Source organism: Chiloscyllium plagiosum, unplaced genomic scaffold, assembly GCF_037043375.1.
Source record: "Chiloscyllium plagiosum isolate Xiang-an unplaced genomic scaffold, Cpla_swu_hap1 HiC_scaffold_46, whole genome shotgun sequence".
In the NCBI taxonomy this organism is placed as follows: Eukaryota; Metazoa; Chordata; class Chondrichthyes; order Orectolobiformes; family Hemiscylliidae; genus Chiloscyllium; species Chiloscyllium plagiosum.
Window position 1 is genome coordinate 33919393 of NW_028270184.1, and position 22116 is coordinate 33941508.

Genomic DNA, 22116 nt, shown 5'->3' on the forward strand with positions numbered 1-22116 from the left:
AATTGAATGAAATGCATTACTTCTGTATTGTCTGCATTTTGACAAAAAATAAATTCTTTTCAATAACTATTAAATGGCTCATTTATTGTCCTCAATCCATCAATCTAGGTGTTGTTAATGATATAGAAGATGGTATCAGCAATAACATTCGCAAATTTGCTGATGATACAAAGCTGGGTGGCAGGGTGAAATGTGATGAAGATGTTAGGAGATTACAGGGTGACCTGGACAATTTAGGTGAGTGGGCATATGCATGGCAGATGCAGTTTAATGTGAATAAATGTATGGTTATCCACTCTGGTGGCAAGAACGGGAAGGCAGATTACTACCTCAATGGAATCAATTTAGGTAAAGGGGCAGTACAGAGAGATCTGGCAATGAAGGCAAGCATGAAGGTACAGCAGGTAGTTAAGAAGGCTAATAGCATGCTGGCCTTCATAACAAGAGGAATTGAGTATAAAAGCAAAGAGGTCCTGCTGCAGCTGCACATGGCCCTGGTGAGACCACACCTGGAGTACTGCATGCAGTTCTGGTCTCCAAATTTGAGGAAAGACATTCTGGCTGTTGAGGGAGTGCAGCGTAGGTTCACAAGGTCAATTCCTGGAATGGCGGGATTACCTTACACTGAAAGACTGAAGCGACTGGGCTTGTATATCCTTGAGTTTAGAAGACTGAGAGGGGATCTGATTGAGAATTATAAGATTATGAAAGGATTGGACAATCTGGCAGCAGGAAACATGTTTCCGCTGATGAGTGAGTGCCGAACCAGAGGACATAGCTTAAAAATACGTGGTAGACCATTTAGGACAGAGATGAGGAGAAACTTCTTCACCTGGAGAGTGGTGGCTGTGTGGAATGCTCTGCCCCAGAGGGCAGTGGAGGCCCAGTATTTGGATTCATTTGAGAAAGAGTTGGATAGAGCTCTCAAAGATAGAAGAATTAAGGGTTATGGAGATAAGGCAGGAACAGGATACTGATTAGGAATGATCAGCCATGATCATATTGAATGGCGGTGCAGGCTCGAAGGGCTGAATGGCCTACTCCTGCACCTATTGCCTATTGTCTATTGTATTATATTTCAGTCATCAGTTTACCGATCTTAATGTACGTCTAATCAACATCAGAGCAAAGTGTTTTTAAAATATTGAGTCAATTTATTTGTTCAGAATACAACATTTATTAGGAATTCATTATCCTTATAATAATTGCAGAATAATTTGTTTGTCTTTCTAACATGTATCGTCAGATCCATATATTATTTTAATCCATATTGTAATTTAATCCATTGCAACAATGCTATTGTTTTCAGGTCAACTATCCCACAGTGGAACCAATCATTTTGCATCCAACATGCTTTGCAAACTGACTTTAGCTCATTTGAATAATCACAGTAATGTCAGCCTTACGAATTCAGAGAACTATAACTACTTTTCACTGCAATAATTCCTGTTCATGTCTGCGCATTGCATAGTCATGTAGCAAAATTAAATTTCTCCTTCTTCTAAGTGTACTGATAGATTTTCGAAAATGTAAGTGTTGCTAATATCTAATTATTTTTCAGTTCAGTAGGGGGTATAAATCTGTAATAATGCTCAGTACATGAAGTAATGTGAAGATATTGCAATGTACAAACTCACAATGATTGTGAATATCAATTTTTATTTTAACCATGGAAACACAGTTGAATTGATTTAATAATATTTCACTTCAATGCTCACATTCATTGTATTTCTAATCACAATAAGAGCGAACTATTTCATACGAAAACATTATTTAAAATTCATGTCACTTTTTTATGGACACAAAATAGAATTAACACCCGTTTGTTCTTTCCTTTACCAATCACAGTGAAGTTTGAATTGTAGAATGCTAGACTGATACAGCACGGAAACAGGCCATTCAGCCTAACTTGCCATTCCGGCCAGGTTTCCGAAACTAAACTAGTCCCATTTCCCTGTGCTTGTCCCATATCGCTCTGGACGTTTTCTATCCAATAAACTGTCCAACAGTCTTTTAGATGTTGTAATTGTACCAGCCACTGCCCTTCCTCTCACAGCTCAACCCAATATGTGAAACACTGTGTGGAAAATTTGCCCCTCAGACCCCTTTTAAATCTTTCCCCCTCACCTTAAATATTATTTACACCGTAGAATCTTTAAGACTGCAAAGTTATTAAAAGTTGAGAGGTATTTAGAAGCAGCGTAATAACATTCATACTTTAATCAGTGATGTGAAGCAAATAAATTCAAGATGTTGTGATCATTATAATGAACAACATATACAAGTTGAGACAATGTTGGTTGAAAAGCAATTCAATAGACACTTAGATATTTTCTATCAACTCTGAGGTGTTTTGACACATCTCTGTTGAAGGTGGGAATTGAACCCATGGCTCCTGGTCTGCGAGTACAAACATTACCAGAGTCCTCCATAATATTCCCATTCAGGAAGGGCAGGACTATAATCAAATACTTACTGTGTTTATTCACAGGGAAAACTGCTCAGATATTTATTGTTATAATTGGACTAGGATTGTATTAGACAGTTCCAGTGTGTAATGGACCGATAAAAAGAATTAGTAATTTCTACTAATGATGAAACGAAGCAACAATGGTCTTAAATAAACATAAATCTCATGATAATCAAGTAAGTCAACTTGTTTGAAGCAGTTATTCATCTGCATAAATTAAATTTAACCTGTTTTTGTAATGCACATGAATTGGAAATAAAGCATTAGTCCTTCAATGTGACTACTCAGCGAAAGACAACTTCCCACATTTTCAAAAAATTGTGATTTCTAAAAATTCAAGATCTTTTGTAAAAGCATAGAACAAACATTTGTTAATTCTGGTTTATTTACACAAGGAACACGTGAAATATAAATAATGCTTAACATGAAAAATACTTGACTCTTATTGTAATAATCGTAAATGTAGAAATGTTAAAATCAATACAAGAATGTAAACAAAACTGTGGATGCTGGAAATCACAAACAAAATCAGTAATTGCTAGAAAATAACTCAGCAGGTCTGGCAGCCTCTGTGGAGAGAAATCAGTGTTAATACTTGGGCCCAGAGACCTTTCTTCAAACTGCACTTTTTCTCACAACCAATTCAATCCAGCTCAGATTCCACACTTAAAATTATTTTTGCTAAGATTAAGAGATTGTAGAGTGCAATATTGTTTGTATCAGTTGATGTACTGAGACATAGTTCCACATCTACAGCTGGAGATATTGGATTTCAACAATGATACCGGTTAGATATTGACAATAATTAGTTTTAAATGGCTGATAACAAATTTAAGAATAATGAGAAAACCCTTATTGCAATGCAATTGTGCAATACGTTGGAAAAAACTGAAATATTTATGTGAAAAATAGTTCCCCATCTTTTAATTGATAAGACTGATTAATGATCCTTCCATTAATACGAGAATTCGAATGAAAGAGAATGAGAGAGTTAGAATGATTGTTGGGTGAGAAAACTTTGGTTGATTGCAGGTGTTGCCCTGAAAAGAATGTTAATATTTCATTATGATACTGGCGCTAATAAATAATGGATTGAACTAAAATGTAAATCTCATGATGGTGTGATAATTGAAATGACAATTAAATAATATTTAATGTGAGAATGCAGCACTGAAATGATTCAATATTTTCAAAGCAGTTTGTAATGGATATTCATTAAGATCAGTAAACTCAGAATTAAAATATTGGGTTAATTTAAAAAAAAATCACACTTAGAAGATTATTCATCAGAATTGTTCTGTCATTGAAAAAAACCTAATTTCTTCAAGAATTCTGCATTTCCCTCATTTTCTGTCTTTTTTCCACAGGGATCTGTACTGGAACGCTTATATAGAAGTGACATGGATTAAAATGTAATTGGGCGAGTTAATAAGTTTGCAGATTATATAACGTTCAGTGCAGTTGTGGACAATGTAGAGGGTTGTCAAATAATGCAGCAGGAACAAGATAAATTGCAGATATGGGCAGAGTAATTAAATGTGAAGTTTAATCCATACAAGTGTGAGGTGTTTCACTTTGAAAGCTCAAATTTTAAGGAAATGAGGATAGTTAATGGCAGGACCCTAACAGCCTTATTATTCAAAGGGATCTTGGCGTTCAAGACCATGGCTCCCTGAATGTGACCATGCAAGTAATTAGGTGGTTAGGAAGGCAAATGGCATGCTTGTCTTTGTTGGTCAGGGAACTGGTTACAAGAGTCAGGAAGTCATGTTGTAACTTTATAAGACTTTGGTGAAGGCATACTTAAAGTAATGTATTCACTTTTGTTCGCCATGTTCCAGGAAGGGTATGGAGGCCTTGAAGAGGGTACAGAGGGCGTTTACCAGGATGCTGCCTGGATTTGGAGAGGCGAGAAAATCTCAGATTGCGTTTTTGTGGAGTAGCGGAGACTGGGGAAGACTTGATGTAAGTCTGTACAATCATTAGATACGTAGATAGGGTTGACGGTCAGAAAGTTTTTTCCCAGAGTTGAAGCGTCAAAAACTATGTGACATGCGTTTAAGGTTAGGAGGGAAAGTTGAAGGGGCATGTAAGGGACAATTTGTTTTGTACACAGGGAGTGGTAGGTGTCTGGAATGAACTTCCAGAGTTGGTGGTGGAAGCAGATACATTAAGGCTCTTTAATGTTCATTTCGATAATTTGGAAGGATATGGACCAAGGGTAGGCAGAAGGGATGAGTTTCTTTGGCATTACGTTCAGCACAACGTTATGGGCCAAATGGCCCATTCCTGTGCTGCACAGGTCTTTGAGAGAAAACTAATGTCTCATTCCTATGACATTTAATCTAATCAATATTTAGCCACTGGTGTCAGAAATAGGAAGGAAATAAGTAGAGAACGAACTTGACTATAATCTAATAATATAGTCAATTAAATTTACAGAGGTATTTTTTTGATATTTGTTCTGAATTATCAGATTAATAACTTTGATGGAGATGTGTTGAAAATGTTTGCAGTTACTGATGTGCTGACCCAAAATTACCCTTTCAAAACTGAAGATTGGACCAGAAACCTGTTAGAAAACTTGAAAATATTCAATAAGGTGAGATGCACCATCATAATTTAATCCATTATTTCTTACTGCCGATATTACAATAACAAAATCTTTCAGGTCTACACGAAAAAGCATTGATTTTCCAGCCAATGCTCATTATAAATATCTGAATGCTACTCGTTTCAACAATCAAAGTAATCACAGCCTCATCGATTAAGAGATATCTAAGACATTTCACTAATAATTACTGTACGACACATTGGTCGTTCAAACATTAATGAGATTTCTCATTAATATTCAGTTCACTGACAGCATATTAATAATTTAGTTATTGTTAATATCTAATAATTTATCAATCCAGTAAGGGATATAACAGTGGAATTATGGCTCAGTACATGAACTGATGGAAAGATATTGTTGTGTTCACTGTCCCAAATATTGTGAACATCGATGTGTATTTTGATTTGATTTGATTTGATTTGATTATATTTTTCTTCAACGTGAAGATTTACTGTATTTCTGATCACAGTAATAGTTAAATATTTTAAAGCTAAAAAATTCAAATTTGTGTCTTTTTTGTCAACAAGAAAAAAGAATTTACATGCGCACGTTCTTTTCTTTATCAGAGTAAATCTTGAATTGTTGGAAGTTATACATGTGTGTAAGGAAGGGGAGCTGCCTGCAGCAGAATAGTCACATTGAATGATTTTTTTTGCAATTACATCCTGCTGCTAATCATTCTAGCTATCTTTTCATTGTATGAAAAACTGCTTTCAACATATTCCATAGTTGTATTTTTCATGAATTTACAATAAGCGCACGATATGTGTATTTATCTTTCTTTCAATTGCCATGATTTTAATTTTTAAGTAAGAGCATATGTGCTTAGTACCATCATTATTGTGAATTACCATTTCATTCTCAGTCCATTACACACAGAAACAGTCTAATTAATTACCATCCCAATTATCGGAATGAATACTGATTAGTTTTCATTTGAGTAATCACAATTGATATAATCCCACCCTTCCTTGTTAGGAACATAATGAAAGACACTTGTGGATCTCTAGTAGTGTCACTCCTATGAGACTAGGAGGTGTGGGTTCAGTTCCCATCTCCAACAGAGATACTCCAGAGCAGTTTAGAATGGTGATTAGAAAATATCTAGGCAGAGTTTAAATTGATTTTCAATCCAGTATTGGATCTGCTTCTGTCTGTTGTCCATTCCAATAATCTCTCAATCTGCAATTTATTATCTTCAGGTCATTAGTAAAAGTATGTATCACATTACATTATATCTAAATTTTAGATTTGAGGACACTGCAGTTTTTAACATTTTGAAGTATCTCAGTAATGAAAATCATTTTATTAAATCAAAATACATCCAAGTGTTATCCATATGGTGGGCAACAGGATTTTACTTCCAGTCAGCTCAAGAATGTTCAAATATTGTTTATTCTGTGAACTTAATTCTGCAGAAGAGTTTCAATAAACATTTAACACATCATTATTTCAACACCTCACGTACACCAATCCTTATTCTCTTGGCCGAGCAGATGAAGAGATGAAGATCGCCTGATGAAGAGGCAGCACCTTGAAAGTCAGTGCTTCCCAATAAATCTGTTGGACTATAACCTAGTGTCATATGATTTTTAACATTGATCACCCCAGTCCAAATCCGGTATCTCTAAATCATTGTTTCACAAAGGAATTCTCATATTTTTTAAAAAGAAAATATAACTTTAATTAAGAACTTTAACGCGATTATTAATCCCTTCCTGCATAAGCAAAATATCTAAATGTCAATGAAATCAATGTTCACATAATAGGGCACTTACAGCCAAACAAATATCTTCCTGGTCATCTAATTAATGCTCAGGAGGAAAACCGGAGTAAGTATCTTATCGTTCCTGAGAACAAGAGCCACAATAAACATTTGGTGACCAGTTCCATCCAATAAATGTATTTGATTTCTTACATTTTGGTTCAGTAATTGCACACAAAATATTTAGCTAAAACCGATATCCATGCTTTATTACAAATGACCGAGGATGCTAACATCAACATATGTAGTAGCTTGCCAATCAAGGTTCCAGTTGAATTATTGCAAAATAAAATAATTTAATTTCGGCTTAGTACAACTGTAGGTGAAAACATGTTTATTTTGCACATTAAAAACCTTTATCTGCTTATTCAGAGAAAATACTGAAAGGTTGCACTGTAAATTTAATTTATGTTGACTTTCTTTCACGAAGACAATCATGTGAATTGCTTCTCATTTTCTTCCTAGTTCTGAAACACATGTCAACATATTTAGAATATTAACTCTTTATGAATAATGAAAGAGTTTTCTCTGCAAGAACGACATGAAGATGTTCAAGGTCCTCTAATTACTGTTGAGCAGAATACTCTTCATAAGGGTCTTATTGTCTTAAACCGATGCTTTTTATGACCTTGATTTTATTTCTGACTGGTGTTTTTGTGACTGATGTGTTTTCAAACCATGTGCAACGCATAAGGATTTCTTTCAATTTGTTATCAGAAAAAAAACTGCTTTCCATGTTGATTTCTAATTACTTTTTACTCCCGAGTTATTTGTCGATGTGCAATAATCACAAAATTATGGAAGATCCCTGTATCTTATGTTCACCGCAATATGCACTTTCACTATCTACTTATTTACTTCCTACGTCTGACATGAATGTCTAAACATTGGTCATGAACAAAAAAGTTGTAAATTAAAGCTACATCTCAATAAGCAAACCAATGGATGGAAACATGTAATTCTTGCAATCCTGCATTTTTGAACCAAAAGCAATTCTGCTGAATAATCACTGAATGGCTCATTTTTGTGAATCATAAAGCTAGCTACCATATTATATTTCTCAGTTTACCAATCTTAATGAATATCCAATCATCATCACAACAAAGTGCTTTTAAAATATTGAATTTTTTTTTAGATTACAACGTAATTTTCCAGTCACTGCCATGACAATAATTGCGCAATTATTGGAGTTAGTCTTTCTAACAAATATAGTGCTATTCATATTTTAATTGCATCAATTGTTTCAGAGTACGAACACTGCAACATAAAAATCAATTTACTGTTCAGGTGAACGATCCCATAATGGAACCAATGACTTCTCATTCGATGTCTCATTGTAAATATCTGATGATTGCTCATTTGAATGATCGCGGTAATCTCAGCCTGAAGCATTCAGAGAAGTGTAATTTCTTTTCACTTGAATAATTACTGGTCGTTTCTCCACATTGCTCAGTGAAATGATTAACTGAGATTTCTCAGTATTCTTAAATGAAATTATATAATTTTGACAATTCAATTGTTGCTATTATCTAATCATTGCTCAATATATTTCAGGGTATGACTACGAAATTATGGCTCATAAATTAAATAAATTAAAATTTGCAGTGGGCATTGTGAATATCAATTTTTATTTTAACCGTGGAAACAGTTGAATTGATTTAATTATGTTTAACTTCAATGTTAACATGTACTGTATTTATAAACACAATACAAGTTAATCACTTTTCATGGAACAAAATCATTTAAATTTTTATGACTGTTTGAAGTACAACAAAAGGAACTAACATCTCTTTATTGTTTCATGAAATAGTCACAGTACATTTTAAACTTTGGGAAGTTGAACATTTCTGGAAAGAAGGGGAGTTGTCTTCGGATGAATAGCCGCATTGAGTTACGAATTCATTTATTTTCCTAATCATTTATGTTGCAAATGCATATTAATTTTCTTTTCATTCTGTGACAAACAGCTTTGAACATATGGCACTATTTGATTGATTGAGTTTCGTTCATCAGTGTACACTGATCAAATGATTATTTTTTTCTTATCATGAATAATCACGAGATTCATATTTAATTAAAGTCATTATTGCTTTGTTACTGTAAATTATTAATTCGTTTTTTCAGTTCATTACACACAGGAAATACGCAATTAATTCCCATTCAAATAATTCCCATTCAAAGAAACATCTGATTAATTTTCATTTGAGTTGCCGCCATAAGCATGTGACTGTACACCTGCCCTTCCCGGATGGTAATATTATGACGGGTCCTTGTGGAGCTCTGACAGTGTGTCTACAACAAGATCAGGAGGAATGATTTCAATTTCCACCTTCAGCGGAGATGTGTCAGAGCAGCTCTGAAATTTCATTAGAAAATATCAGAGTATAGATTGAACTGCTTTTCAAAACAACATTAGATATTCTTCAATCTGTTCTGCATTTCAATCATCACCATATTTCCTATTTGTTTTCTTCAGTTCACTAATAAAATGATGCATCTAATTCTGCTAGTTCTACATTCCTTGGAAAAATAGTTGAAGATGTTGCAACCTTAAAGTTTGAAGAGTCTAAGACATGGTAATAATGTATTGTTTTCCTGTTTAAAGGAACCTCGTTCAAACGTTTCAAGCACATAAATCCTTATTCTCCGGTATTATAAAGATGAAAATATTAACAGTCGAAATTCCTCTACAGCAAAATAACCAATTGCAACTTCATGTTATTCATTGGTCAGCTGATCACCTACATTTGCAACTAAATACTGCATTTCATCTAAATACTGGTATGTGCTTTGATCAAATTTATTTTCTAATTATTGCTTATTCATGAATTGTCAGGAATTTATTTTAATTTTCCATTCACCTATTCATATTGAATGTAAGATTGATATGCTGTGAAACAATTGGCGTGTTTTCATTTGAACATTTAATCTCTCTCTCTCTCTCTCTCTCTCTCTCTCTCTCTCTCTCTCTCTCTCTCTCTCTCTCTCTCTCTCTCTCTCTCTCTCTCTCTCTCTCTCTCTCTCTCTCTCACTCACTTATCTCACTTCATGCATGATGGCTTCAATGTACCTTGCTAAACTTAAAAGATTTTGTTGACTTTAAGTAGTATCTTTAGCACTCACTTATCAATTTAATCCAAAATCATATAATCATAGAATCCCTACAGTGTTGAAACAGGCCATTTGGCCCAACAGTCCACACTGACCATCCAAAGAGTAACCCACCCAGACACTCTCTTGCTCTATTACTCGACATTTCCCCTGACTAATGCACCGAACCTAGTAAAAACAATGACTGCAGATACTGGAAACCAGAGTTTAGTTGATAGTGGTGCTGGAAAAGCACAGCAGTTTAGGCAGTATCCGAATGGCAGTAAAATCAACATTTCGGGCAAAAGCCCTTCATCAGGAATACAGGCTGTATTCCTAATGAAGTGTTTTTGCCCGAAACGTCGATTTCACTGCTCCTCGGATGCTGCTTGAACTGCTGTGCTTTTCCAGCACCACTCTAACAAAATCTAATGCACCGAACCTGAAACATCCATGCATCATGGGCAATTTAACATGGCCAACTCACCTCAGCTGCACACTTGTATACTATCACAATGTTATTGAAATCAATGCTCACACAAAGCACGATATATAAAGCCACACAATGGTCTTCATGACCGTCTAATTACTGTTCAGGAAATAATCTGAGTAATCGTCTTATTGTTCCTGAGATTAATCACCACAGTAAGCATCTGGTCATCATTCCCTCCAATAAGTAGAATGGGTGTCGTCTGAAATTTCTGTTCAGTAATTATCCATGATACTTACTGCTCAAAGAAGTGTTTATTCTTCGTTACGAGTGGCCAATGATTGTAACAGCCATTGGTCTTGATCTTATTGTTACTGAGTGCAATAACCACAGTAAACATCTGGTTATCATTCTTGCCAATAAACACAAGAGCTATCCTCTTATTTTTCAGTTCAGTAATTACACATGATACTTGTTGCTGAAAGTGGTATTTATTCTTCATCGCAATTGGCCGAGGACACTGACAGCAAGACATGTTGATAGTCCTGATTTGTTCATGTTTTCAAACAGATTTTCAGGTCATGTATTTCAAAAAGAAGTAATTTGACTTCGTTCAAAATTAAATGTAAACATTTTCAGATATTTTCCATTCAAAATGTTTATTTGCTTATTCAGATCAAATTTGAATCTTAACTCTGTAAAGTGAATTTATTGTGCTTTACATTCATGGAAGTACTCATTAATTGGTCTCATTTTCTACTTAGATCTGATGGAAATTTAAAATACTGAATACAGTGAAAATTGTATGAATTATACATGAGTGGTCTCTAAAAGAAAATCATGAAAGGCATGATAGAATTCTTGAACAGCCTGTATATTTGAAAAAAGAAAACATTCCTTCCAAAAAACAAAGTTAAAAATTACACAACACCAGGCTATAGTCCAACATGTTTATTTGGAAGCACTGGCTTTCGGAGCGCTGCTCCTTCAACCACCTGATAAACGAGCAGCGCTCTGAAAGCTAGTTCTTCAACATAAACATGTTGGTTAATAACCTGCTGGTGTTTGATTTTTAACTTTGTACAGCCCAGTCAAACACAGGCGCCTCCAAATCATTCCAAAAATAAAACTCTTAAGTCTATGGTTTAACAATTCAACAATCCTGCAACTAGATTATAATTCTCAGTTTATCTATCTTATAAATATCTAATCAATGTCAGTGTAAATTCCCGGAAAACATCAAATCGTTCTGTTTGTTAAAGCACAAACTTTAATTGAAAGTTCATTGTTTTCACAATATGTGAATTATATTTTAACTCTCCAGTGATGTGAAGTGACCCTTGGACAGAAATTGGATGTTCTAAATTCACCTACAGGCAGAGAAATCGGGACAAATACAAAATCAATCAAACTCAATCAAACAGCAGCTCGAATCAATCAGCTCCAGGATGAATCAGATTTTCTTACACCTTGACTTCCAGCCAGTGCCTGAGCATTATACACCTCTCTTGGAAATGTCAATAATGAAGGGTTTTCACACCAACACATTGGAGTCTTTAAATCCAGCTCATAAACATGTGGATGTTTGTCACAAAATTATTAATCATTTTACAAATCATGGAGAATATCTCAAAGCTCTTGAAATAAATTAATCACTGCACATAAAGCCACACGATGGTATTCAAGGCCACGTAATTACTGTTCAGTGAAAAACCTTTTGTCAGTATTGTATTGTTCTCAAGATGAATAACCACACCAAACATCACGCTTTCACACCATCCGAAATATATGAAAAAGATGCCTTCTAACAATTTACACAAATCTTTCGCACACCATTAATCAGACTTCATTATTTACGACTAAGGATGCTGATAGTAACATGTTTTGAGATAAAGGAATTCCTAAATATAGGAGAGTTCTCTGATAGGTTCCCACCAGTCATCATGATAAAAATGTAAATGCGGCTCAATACATTGTAACAGATCCCCATTAAACTTTTTCATGTATTCACTCTGAGACAATGTTTAAAAATTTCCTCTATAAATGCTGCTGACTGTTTTTTGCTATGATACCCATGTTCCTTGTCGATTTATTTTCTTTGTAATGCTGACACAAATGTCTGAATATTGATGACATGAAAAGTTGCATGGATTATATATTGTATTTCTACAGAAGAAAAGCTGAGACAGCAAGTACAGATTGCAGGAGGATCTGAGAATGTTGAATGATCAATAATCACTGCATATCGAATGTATTTTCCAAAACATCATGCCAGCATTCTAATTCTCAGTTCACTGATACTAATTATTATGTAATCAATATCACAGCAAACCCGTTTGGAAATATTGAATCACTTAATGTGTCAGTGTTCTAAAATAGATTACCAATTCATTGTTAGTCCAACAATCACACAGTAATTCAATTTAGGTTTTGTAACAAATATCGTGACGTTTACATTTCAATTTAAAATCATTATTTCTTAGTGCCAATTTTACAAAGAAAAATTGATCTTTTATTCCACGTCAACACACCCACAAACCAAGCAATGATACCTCATCCAACACTGCTAGGAAATCTGATATCTTCTCATTTGAATGTTCACAGAAATCATTGGATTAATATTCGGCCTTGCAAATGAAGATACGTCTGATTGTTTTAGACTCCAATAATTAATGTTCAATTCTACATTTTACGGATAGTAATAAGACATTTCTAATCATTTTAAGTTTACAGTGACTAGTTTTAACACTAATTGTTACTTATATCTAATATTTAATCATTGATCAAATCCAGTATGATCCGCTTTAAGTGTGGAATTAAGTCTCAATAACGTAAGAATATTGCATGGTGTTGTTTCCTAATGGCAGCGAATGCTGATTTTTATTTTAGTGCTGAAATCCTTGTTGAGTTGCTGCTGTAGGGATGCCCCGAGCAGCCTGCCTTGGAATTAAAACACAAAATGGTGGAGGGGAGAAAAATAAGACTAACAGTCTGTTTCAGTCTTAAGTTAAAAAAAGACCATTTTGTACAATCCTACTCCAAGTCCATAAGTATGCCATTCCAGACAGTGATATTCCAGACAGTGATAAGAGAATGCCTGCATACACAAACATGACCAACCCTGACTTTCATTAATGAAAGAATAATTGTCCCAGTGAATGAATAAACACCAGCTGTAGGATAGAGCCCAGCATACTTCCACAGCTGCTATCAGGGAAACACACAGGGTTTGATTGTCAGAAATAGTTACTATTTTAAAGTTGCTTAGAACATTTCAAAAGTTTCTAATTACATATTCTTGAGAATCGTAAATAAGGCAGAGTGAGAGGCCCAAAGGACTGCAGCAATTAATTTTGTAATCTGAGGAAATAAAATGCACAGAGAGATCCCAAGGCCTGGAGATTATAGCACCTGTAAAACACCATGAAGCAATACGAAGCTCGGGCTATCCATAGCGATGTCATCCAAGATTAGGAGTTCTACATGATCGGGTGTCTGTATAAGGAGGTAAGGACTGTAACCACATTGCATGTGGACATTGTAATACAGAAAGTGTGTAAAAATACTGCTTTTTACTGTACACGGTACAGTGTGTCATGGACCTCCCTTCCTACATTGGCCTCGGGGGATGATCCCTGCATTAACTGATTGCAGCATGAGTAAACATCTTCCACTTGCCTGAGTTCTGCCTATCTCCTCAGTCTTCATTCCCTATCAGGGGAAATCACTCCTACAGCTTTGGTGTCATTTAAATTCAATACGAACACTTACTATCTGTGAAATTATTACTTGCAGAGCGATATCATTTTCATGTTAGATTAGATTAGATTACTTACAGTGTGGAAACAGGCCCTTCGGCCCAACAAGTCCACACCGACCCGCCGAAGCGTAACCCACCCATACCCCTACATTTACCCCATTTACCTAACACTACGGGCAATTTAGCATGGCCAATTCACCTGACTTGCACATCTTTGGACTGTGGGAGGAAACCGGAGCCCCCGGAGGAAACCCACGCAGACACGGGGAGAACGTGCAAACTCCACACAGACAGTCGCCTGAGTCGGGAATTGAACCCGGGTCTCTGGCGCTGCGAGGCAGCAGTGCTAACCACTGTGCCACCGTGTTAGTTTTTTAAAACTTTTTTTTGTGTGCAAGAAAACAATGTGGGTACATCCATTTGTTATTTAGTTCAACTTATACTAAATTTTAAATTATTGAAAAGACTACACGTGGCGGGGTGGGGGTGGGGGGGGGGGGGGGGGAAGAACGATTCTTCAGCTCAAATGTCACATTACGTGACAATTTCCGTTTTTCAAATCATGTGACCTCCAGTATGATATTTATTTTAATTTCATTTTGAGATAGTTTTATTTTCTTCCAACATTAGTTGTCAATGAACAATAATCACACAATTATTAGTCATTTGCTACAAAATGATTTCCCGTTCCAAATGTCATTAACTCGATGTTTCGTTCATAATAATACTCACTTTCCCAGCCTAATTATTTTCTTCCTAGTTCTGACATTTGTCTAAACATTTATCATGATTAAAGTTACATTAATAAAATAGACATGAACCGACCAAAAAAAAGTTGAACTATGTTCAATTGTTGCTGAGATTTTTTAATTATTAAAGCCACGTTTTATATTTTAAGTTTCAGTTAATTAATCTTAATGAATATACAATCGACATCAGAGCAAAGTGCATCAAAATATTAAGTCAATTTATCTATCAGGATTTTAGAAACAATTATCAATTACAATAATTACGCAATACTTTAACTGAGGCTTTATAACAAGTACAATGTGCCTTTAATAACTTCCATTTTTTTAATGTGAGTGCTACAATATTATAACCTGTTTGATAAGGCCAATACACCCACAGAAGACCAATAATTGCCATTGCAATATCATTTCTAAGTATCTGACTTTTGCTCATTTGAAAGATCACAGTCTTCTCAACCATTGAAATTCAGAGAACACCAGTTACTTTACACTGCAAAATTTCTCTTCATTTCTGAACATTGCTCAGTGGAATAGGAAGAGGACATACTTCATTATTCTTAAATTCATTAATAGAAGTTTTCAAATCGATTTGTTGCCATTACCTAATAATTGTTCAATTCGGTAAGTGGTGTACATGTGAAACTTTGTTTTCATATAATAACTAATGCAAGACCATTGCAATGTTCAATCACTCAATCATTCTGAATATTGCTTTTCATTTTAAACTTGGAAACACTTTTGAATTGATTTGATTGGAAATCACTTCAATGTTAACATTTATTGTGTTTTTAATCACAATAACAATTGAATATTTTTCATGTGCAAAATCATTTAGATCCCCATGAATTTTTCGAAGCACACAAAAAAGGGGTTGGCATCTATCTTATTTCATTATACATTCACAGGAAATGGTGACTTCTTAGAAATCGTACATTTTCAGAAAGAATGAAAGTTGTCTTCAGCTGAATAGGCACATTGATCGACCAGTTCATCATTTTGTTCCAATTTACGTGCAGATCAAAAACATTTTAGTTTGCATATCAGAAAATGAGAAACTTATGAACATATAGAATAATTATATTCATTTTTATTTATAATGCACAGTAATCACACAATTCTGTCAAGTTGCCATTCCACAAGTGATCATAAAAATCATGTTTAACTAAGACATTTGTTAACTCCCATCATTATTGTAAATTACTACTGAATTTTCTGTAGATTACACACAGTATCCAAACATTTAATTCCAATCCAATTATCACAATAAACATCTGATTAGTTTTCAGCCCTGCCCAGCCTGGTTGGGAATGTTATGAAGGAATCTTGTGCAACTCTGGTCGTGTCTCTGTTACCAGACCAGAGGGTACAATTTCAATTCCCACCTTGCACAGAGCTGTGCCAGAGCAGCTCTGAATGTTGATAAGAAAATATCTAAGAATCGAATGAATTGTCTTTCAATTCAACAATAGGTATTTTTTCATTTGTTCATTCCAATAATCACAGTATCTGCTATATATTTTCTTCAGTCCGCTAATAACAGAATGTATCTAATTCCACTCAATCAATATTCTTTGCAAAATATTTGATAATGTTGCACTCACAAAGATGAAATATGCAAAGTAAAGATATTCCTTGATTTTCTTTTGTTCTGAAGAGCTGAGTTCAGACTGCACGGAGAACTTGATGCTTCAAAGGTATAAATATGCGAAAAAAATCAAGTTCTTCTTCAGTTAAATAAACAAATACCACTTCGTATTATATATCAATTTTTAGTTATTGATCTGTTTATGAGTTATCTGAAATTTGTTTTTAGTTTTCCACTCATCTATGTATATTGAATGTAAGATTGAAATGCAGTGAAAATATCCGAGTGCATTCATTTAAAATTGAATTTGCATATTTCTCTCTAATCTCATTTATTGCATGATGACTTAACTGTGTTTTGTTCAGCAAACCTAGCGAATACTAAAAATTGTCTAATCTTAAATAAGATCTTTCACATCCAGTTATCAGTCTGTTCCTAATTCATGTAAATATCTAAATTTATTGAAATCAATGTTCACACAAAACAGTGCACATAAAGCGACACAAAGATATTCATCATCATCTGATTACTATTCAGTGGAATAACCTGAGTAAGTATCTTATTGTTCCGAGGACAAATGACAACAGTAAGCATTTATTTACTATTCTATGCAGTTAATGCAATTGATGTGCTATATTTCAGTTCAGTCGTTAATGTTGATTTATATTGTTTAAACCAATAATTCTACTTTATCACGGATATTGACTGTACTACAATAATGTTGGGAAGCAAATTTTTTTCAATCTAACAATCTTTAAGATTTTTTTTGTGTGTGTGTATACAAGAGACAATTCAAATTATAACCATTATTATTACAAATTGAACAATTGGTGCATTTTAAATTTGTGAAATTCCTACATTTTTGCAAAAGGGTTAGTCTTCACTGTATATGTCACATTAAAAAACTGCTATTTCAAATCATGCGTGCTACAAAATGATTATTGTTTTCATTTCATTGTAAGAAAAGAACTGCTTTGACCATGTTGACTTTTTTGTCATTTCTATTCCAACATTATTCATCATTGCATAATAATGGAAATATTATTAAAATCGCTTATATGCCACATGTTATTGACTACATTGTTTGTTCAGTTTCAAGCTCACTTTCATGACCTACTAATTGTCTTCCTAATTCTGACACAAATCGTTAAACATTGATCATAATATTAATCATATAAATTGATGTAACATGTCTCTACAAGGAATCCGGTGGATGGAAATTCACAATTCTTTTATTACATACTATTTTAACTTAAAAAAAAGAAGAATGTTGCTCAATAATCACTGAATGGCTCATTTTTCTTCAATCCATAAAGCTAAGTACGATGTTTTATTCCTCAGTTTAATGATCTTAATAAATATCCAATCAACATCACAGCAAAGTGCTTATGAAATATTGAAACATTTTAATTCTTCAAAAGACAGCATTAATTATCAAGTCACTGCCATTGCAATAATGGCACAATTATTTATAAAAATGTCTTTTGAACAAGTATAGTGAGATTCACATTTAGAATTAATCCATTATTTGCAAGGAATTCAAATGTGGTACTGCTTTTTGTGGAAGGATCAGAACGCGGTAACTACACTCTCAAACAGAATGGCATATGATCATAACCAGGTTGGAGAAAAACATTACAATGCTTTGCACAGTAATTAAATGGAGTTGCATTACATTTCACGACGAGAGCAGATTTTTTCCAGCAAATTGGAAGGTAGGTTTGCAGATGGGAAAGCAAGCAAGAAAGCTCCGTTCTTGTCCATGGAAAAGGCTGCAGTTGAAGAACAAAGCAGTTTCTGCCCACTTCCGAACGGGGGAGCTTTCGCGTGTTAGGCGAATGTGATGACCACAACACTACAGAAACAAGCCATGAACTGTTGGACATTACTTGCAATTACTGCAATTACTGCAGTGGCATCCAGCACTGAAAGTTGAAGCCATTCTACGTTTCACCTTTCGGTTTCCAATAGCTCGTTGTTGTCCAGTGTAATGTACATCTTGAAAACGTAAAAAAATGACACGTGAAATTGATGACAAAATATGGACAAGGATGTCGTCAATGTTTGGACCGTAGGGCGAGGTGGAAGAGGCTGGGACGACTTTCCCTGCAGCGTAACGACTGCGACATGATCTTATGGAAGGATTGTAAACTGAGTATGTACGTGTTTTACCCAAGTTGGGGTGAGTTGAAATCTCGAGAGCATAGGTTTAAGGTGAGTGGGCTGAAATTGACAAAGGACCCGAGGCACATTTCCAACACAGAATATTGTGCGCGTATGGAATGAGATACCAGAGGAAGTGGAGGAGGCTATTACACTCAGAAAATTGCAAAGGTAATTGGATGATTTCTGGAGAGGATGTGTTTAGAGGGATTGGGGCCAAATGCTGGGGAACGGGACTTGTTTAATTTTGGCTATGTGGTGAGCATGGACGAGATACACCGAAGTATCTGTTTCCACGCGGTGTACCCCAATAACGTTGTATTGCTTACACCAGCTTTAAATGATTACTTTTTAGCGGAGCTTGACGTCGCAGTCTGTGGCATAATCACTTAGTCTGTTCGACTGCTCACGGGAAAGGTAGTATTGAGAAACACTGCAGAAACGAACGACTTTCTTACTTTTGCTCCGAATGACCATACTCCGTGAAATTTTCCCAGATCCTCGGTTAAGGATTTTTGCTGCTGGAAGTTACCTCAGAAACCCTGTTAACTTGTAATGTATTGATCGAATCGCAAAACAGAAAGCATTTAACATGGAACATAAACAAAACTGGCAAACCTAATGCATTTTCAGACACAGCGAAGCATGAATGCTAAATGTGAGACAGTCCGAGGGCATGAGCCAGAAAGTAATCTCACAACTAACAACAGGGCAATTCCAAACTACTCTTTCAAACATGCTGGAGCGTTAGTGCACCACCACTTGCCAGACAATGCTGAAAAGAGGGAAATAAAGAACATAATAAGAATGGGCCATAAAAAGTGAATTTCACCAATCACAGTCTCGATTAGATTACCTTTCCCTTCCGATGTCTCCAGGACGGAGATGAAGTAAATGGGAGAAATTCAATAACATATGAATCGAAATTCATTGGAACGGTTTTCCCATTGGCCAAAAATCCAAATTACGACGAGTCGAGTCACCGTAGGACTTTGTTTCACAACAACGATGAAATAACAGTCTCCATTCGGTTCCAGTAAAAGCTTAACTTACCTGGAACAGCAGAGCCGTTTGAGATTTTCCACGCGGGAGGCTAGTGCGATCATGACAGCAGAGACACTTTGAAATATTTGGCACTATGCCACACCACAGTTAATTCCCCGCGAAGCAAACGCATTTTTCTTTTGTTTTCAACATCAATACAGTGGGGACTGAAACAGCATTTTAACAAGCTGCAAAGTTGGAGTTGATCAGCATGAATGGCAGCGGTGGGATTCGAACCAACGCCCCATTCAGAAACCGGATCCGAGATCGAACACCATAGACCGCTCGGCCACACTACCAGCCAGCATGCCTACCAGCTGGCACGACTACCAGCTGGCCGCGCGCCGCATTTTCTTGCATTTCCAATTGTGCTCCTGCATAACAACAGATGCAAAGTCACATGAAAAGGGTTCCATGATCCCTCTCTGACTCGCACAGCTGCTGGGATGTGCCCGGCTGCAATGTCAATTTCACAATTTAGCCTATGAATCCAGACAAAAATCAATGGTAAGCTGAGTCTACCTTCTCAGACTCTTTTCAGCTACAAATGTATCTGTGAGTGCGTGAGAATATATGTTAGCTTATGATTTGGTCAAATAACCATGAGCTGCTTTACATTACTGCAATTTCAATTCTTGATTTGCTAAATGATTTCACGCATTGCTCAAAATAGGACGACTTTCAAGTTTACACGGAACACGAAACACACCGGACTACAGGGAAAATGCACAAAGCTGAGCAGGCCGTGTTCCACATCATACCGTGCAGCATAGTTTCAGTCACTGTGTCTGTTTTGCAGAATAAGAGTCCCAAAGAATGTTCTCCACCCTAAAACCGGAGGTAGCATTACAATCCGAGAACGACAGATCACATTGTGAGGATGCTCTGACCTCTGGGCCAGTTCGAGATGGCACTTTCCTCGCCTTTTTGCCTTAACCGTGCAATTCGCTGCAGAGATGTTCGCACCTGGATATGAGCCACATGGATACCCACTGATTTGGAAACCTGTGCGGGAATCGACGAGAAGCGACTCAATAAATTTTGCTAAATTCCATGGTGCTTTTTAGAAATGCAGTCTCTGTTTACCTCAATCTAAAAGGCAGTTTCTGAAATAGTAACAGAAGTCAAAAGATAATTACCTCACCCCACCCCCCTCTCCGGAAGAGGTGCTAACTGCCCTTGAGTGCTTTTTGTTCTCGATGTGAAGAGCTCTCACGCCTGAGTCACCTTCACGTCTCTGGTTGCTGAGTGAATCACAAAGAAGGAGTTACACCAGAGCTGCAACTGCCTCACTTCCCCACTCGCGCTCCCGTTTACATGTTCCTGCTCGTCAGTGATTTAAAGAAAACCAAATGGATGCAATGTCATTCTGGAGCCTCTCTGTCGATTCCTCCGTTTCAGTTCCAATGTCGCTTAGATCTCGGGGCACACCTTAGTACTAGCGACGCTATGAAAGCACAGGTCCGGAGGTTCCTCTGAGAGTGTAATTTCTTTCATTGCTGTTGCTGATTGAATGAGCCACTAACGTACGAACTGCTCCAAAACATGATTCAGGACCACTGAATGACATTTCCGTGTATAACTGTTTGATGACAGGAGACAGGGTGGTCAAGGAGATTTGAGTGAGGGAGTGAGGGTGTGTGTGTGTGTGTGTGTGTGTGTGTGTGTGTGTGTGTGTGTGTGTGTGTGTGTGTGTGTGTGTGTGTGTGTGTGTGTGTGTGTGTGTGTGTGTGTGTGTGTGTGTGTGTGTGTGTGTGTGTGTGTGTGTGTGTGTGTGTGTGTGTGTGTGTGTTTCTGCATATATCTTTTTCATGGCAGGAGACAGGGTGGTGGTAGAGAGTAGGTTGTCTGTGTTTCTGTGTCTATGTGCTTAGGAGATAGGGTAGGAGATAGGGTGGTGGTGGATGGGTGTGTGTGAGTGTGTTTCTGTGTATATCTGTTTAATCTCAGGAGACAGAGTGTTGGTGGGGGGGATGTTTGTTTGTGTTTTATTTTCTGTGTATAAATGTTTAATGGTATGTGGTAGGTGGTGGTGCAGGGTTGTATGTGTTTTCTGTCTATATCTCCTTAATTTCAGGAAACATTGAGGTGGTGGAGGGTTGTGCGTGTGTTTCCGTGTATATCTATTTAATGGCAGGAGGCAGGGTGGTCGTGGAGGTTTGTGTGTGTGTGCTTCTGTGTAAATCTGATTAACGGCAGGAAACAGGGTAGTGGTTGAGGGATGTGTATGTGTTTGTGTGTATATCTGCTTAAAGGCAGGAGACAGGGTGGTGGTGGAGGGTTGTGCGTTGGTTTCGGTGTCTACATGTTTAATATCAGGAGGCAGGGTAGTTATATTGTGTTGTGTGCGTGTGTCTAATCTATTTACGGGTTAGAGACAGGGTGTGGTGGTGGAGGGTGCTCTGTGCGTGTTTCTGTGTATAACTGTTTAATGGCAGGTGGCTTG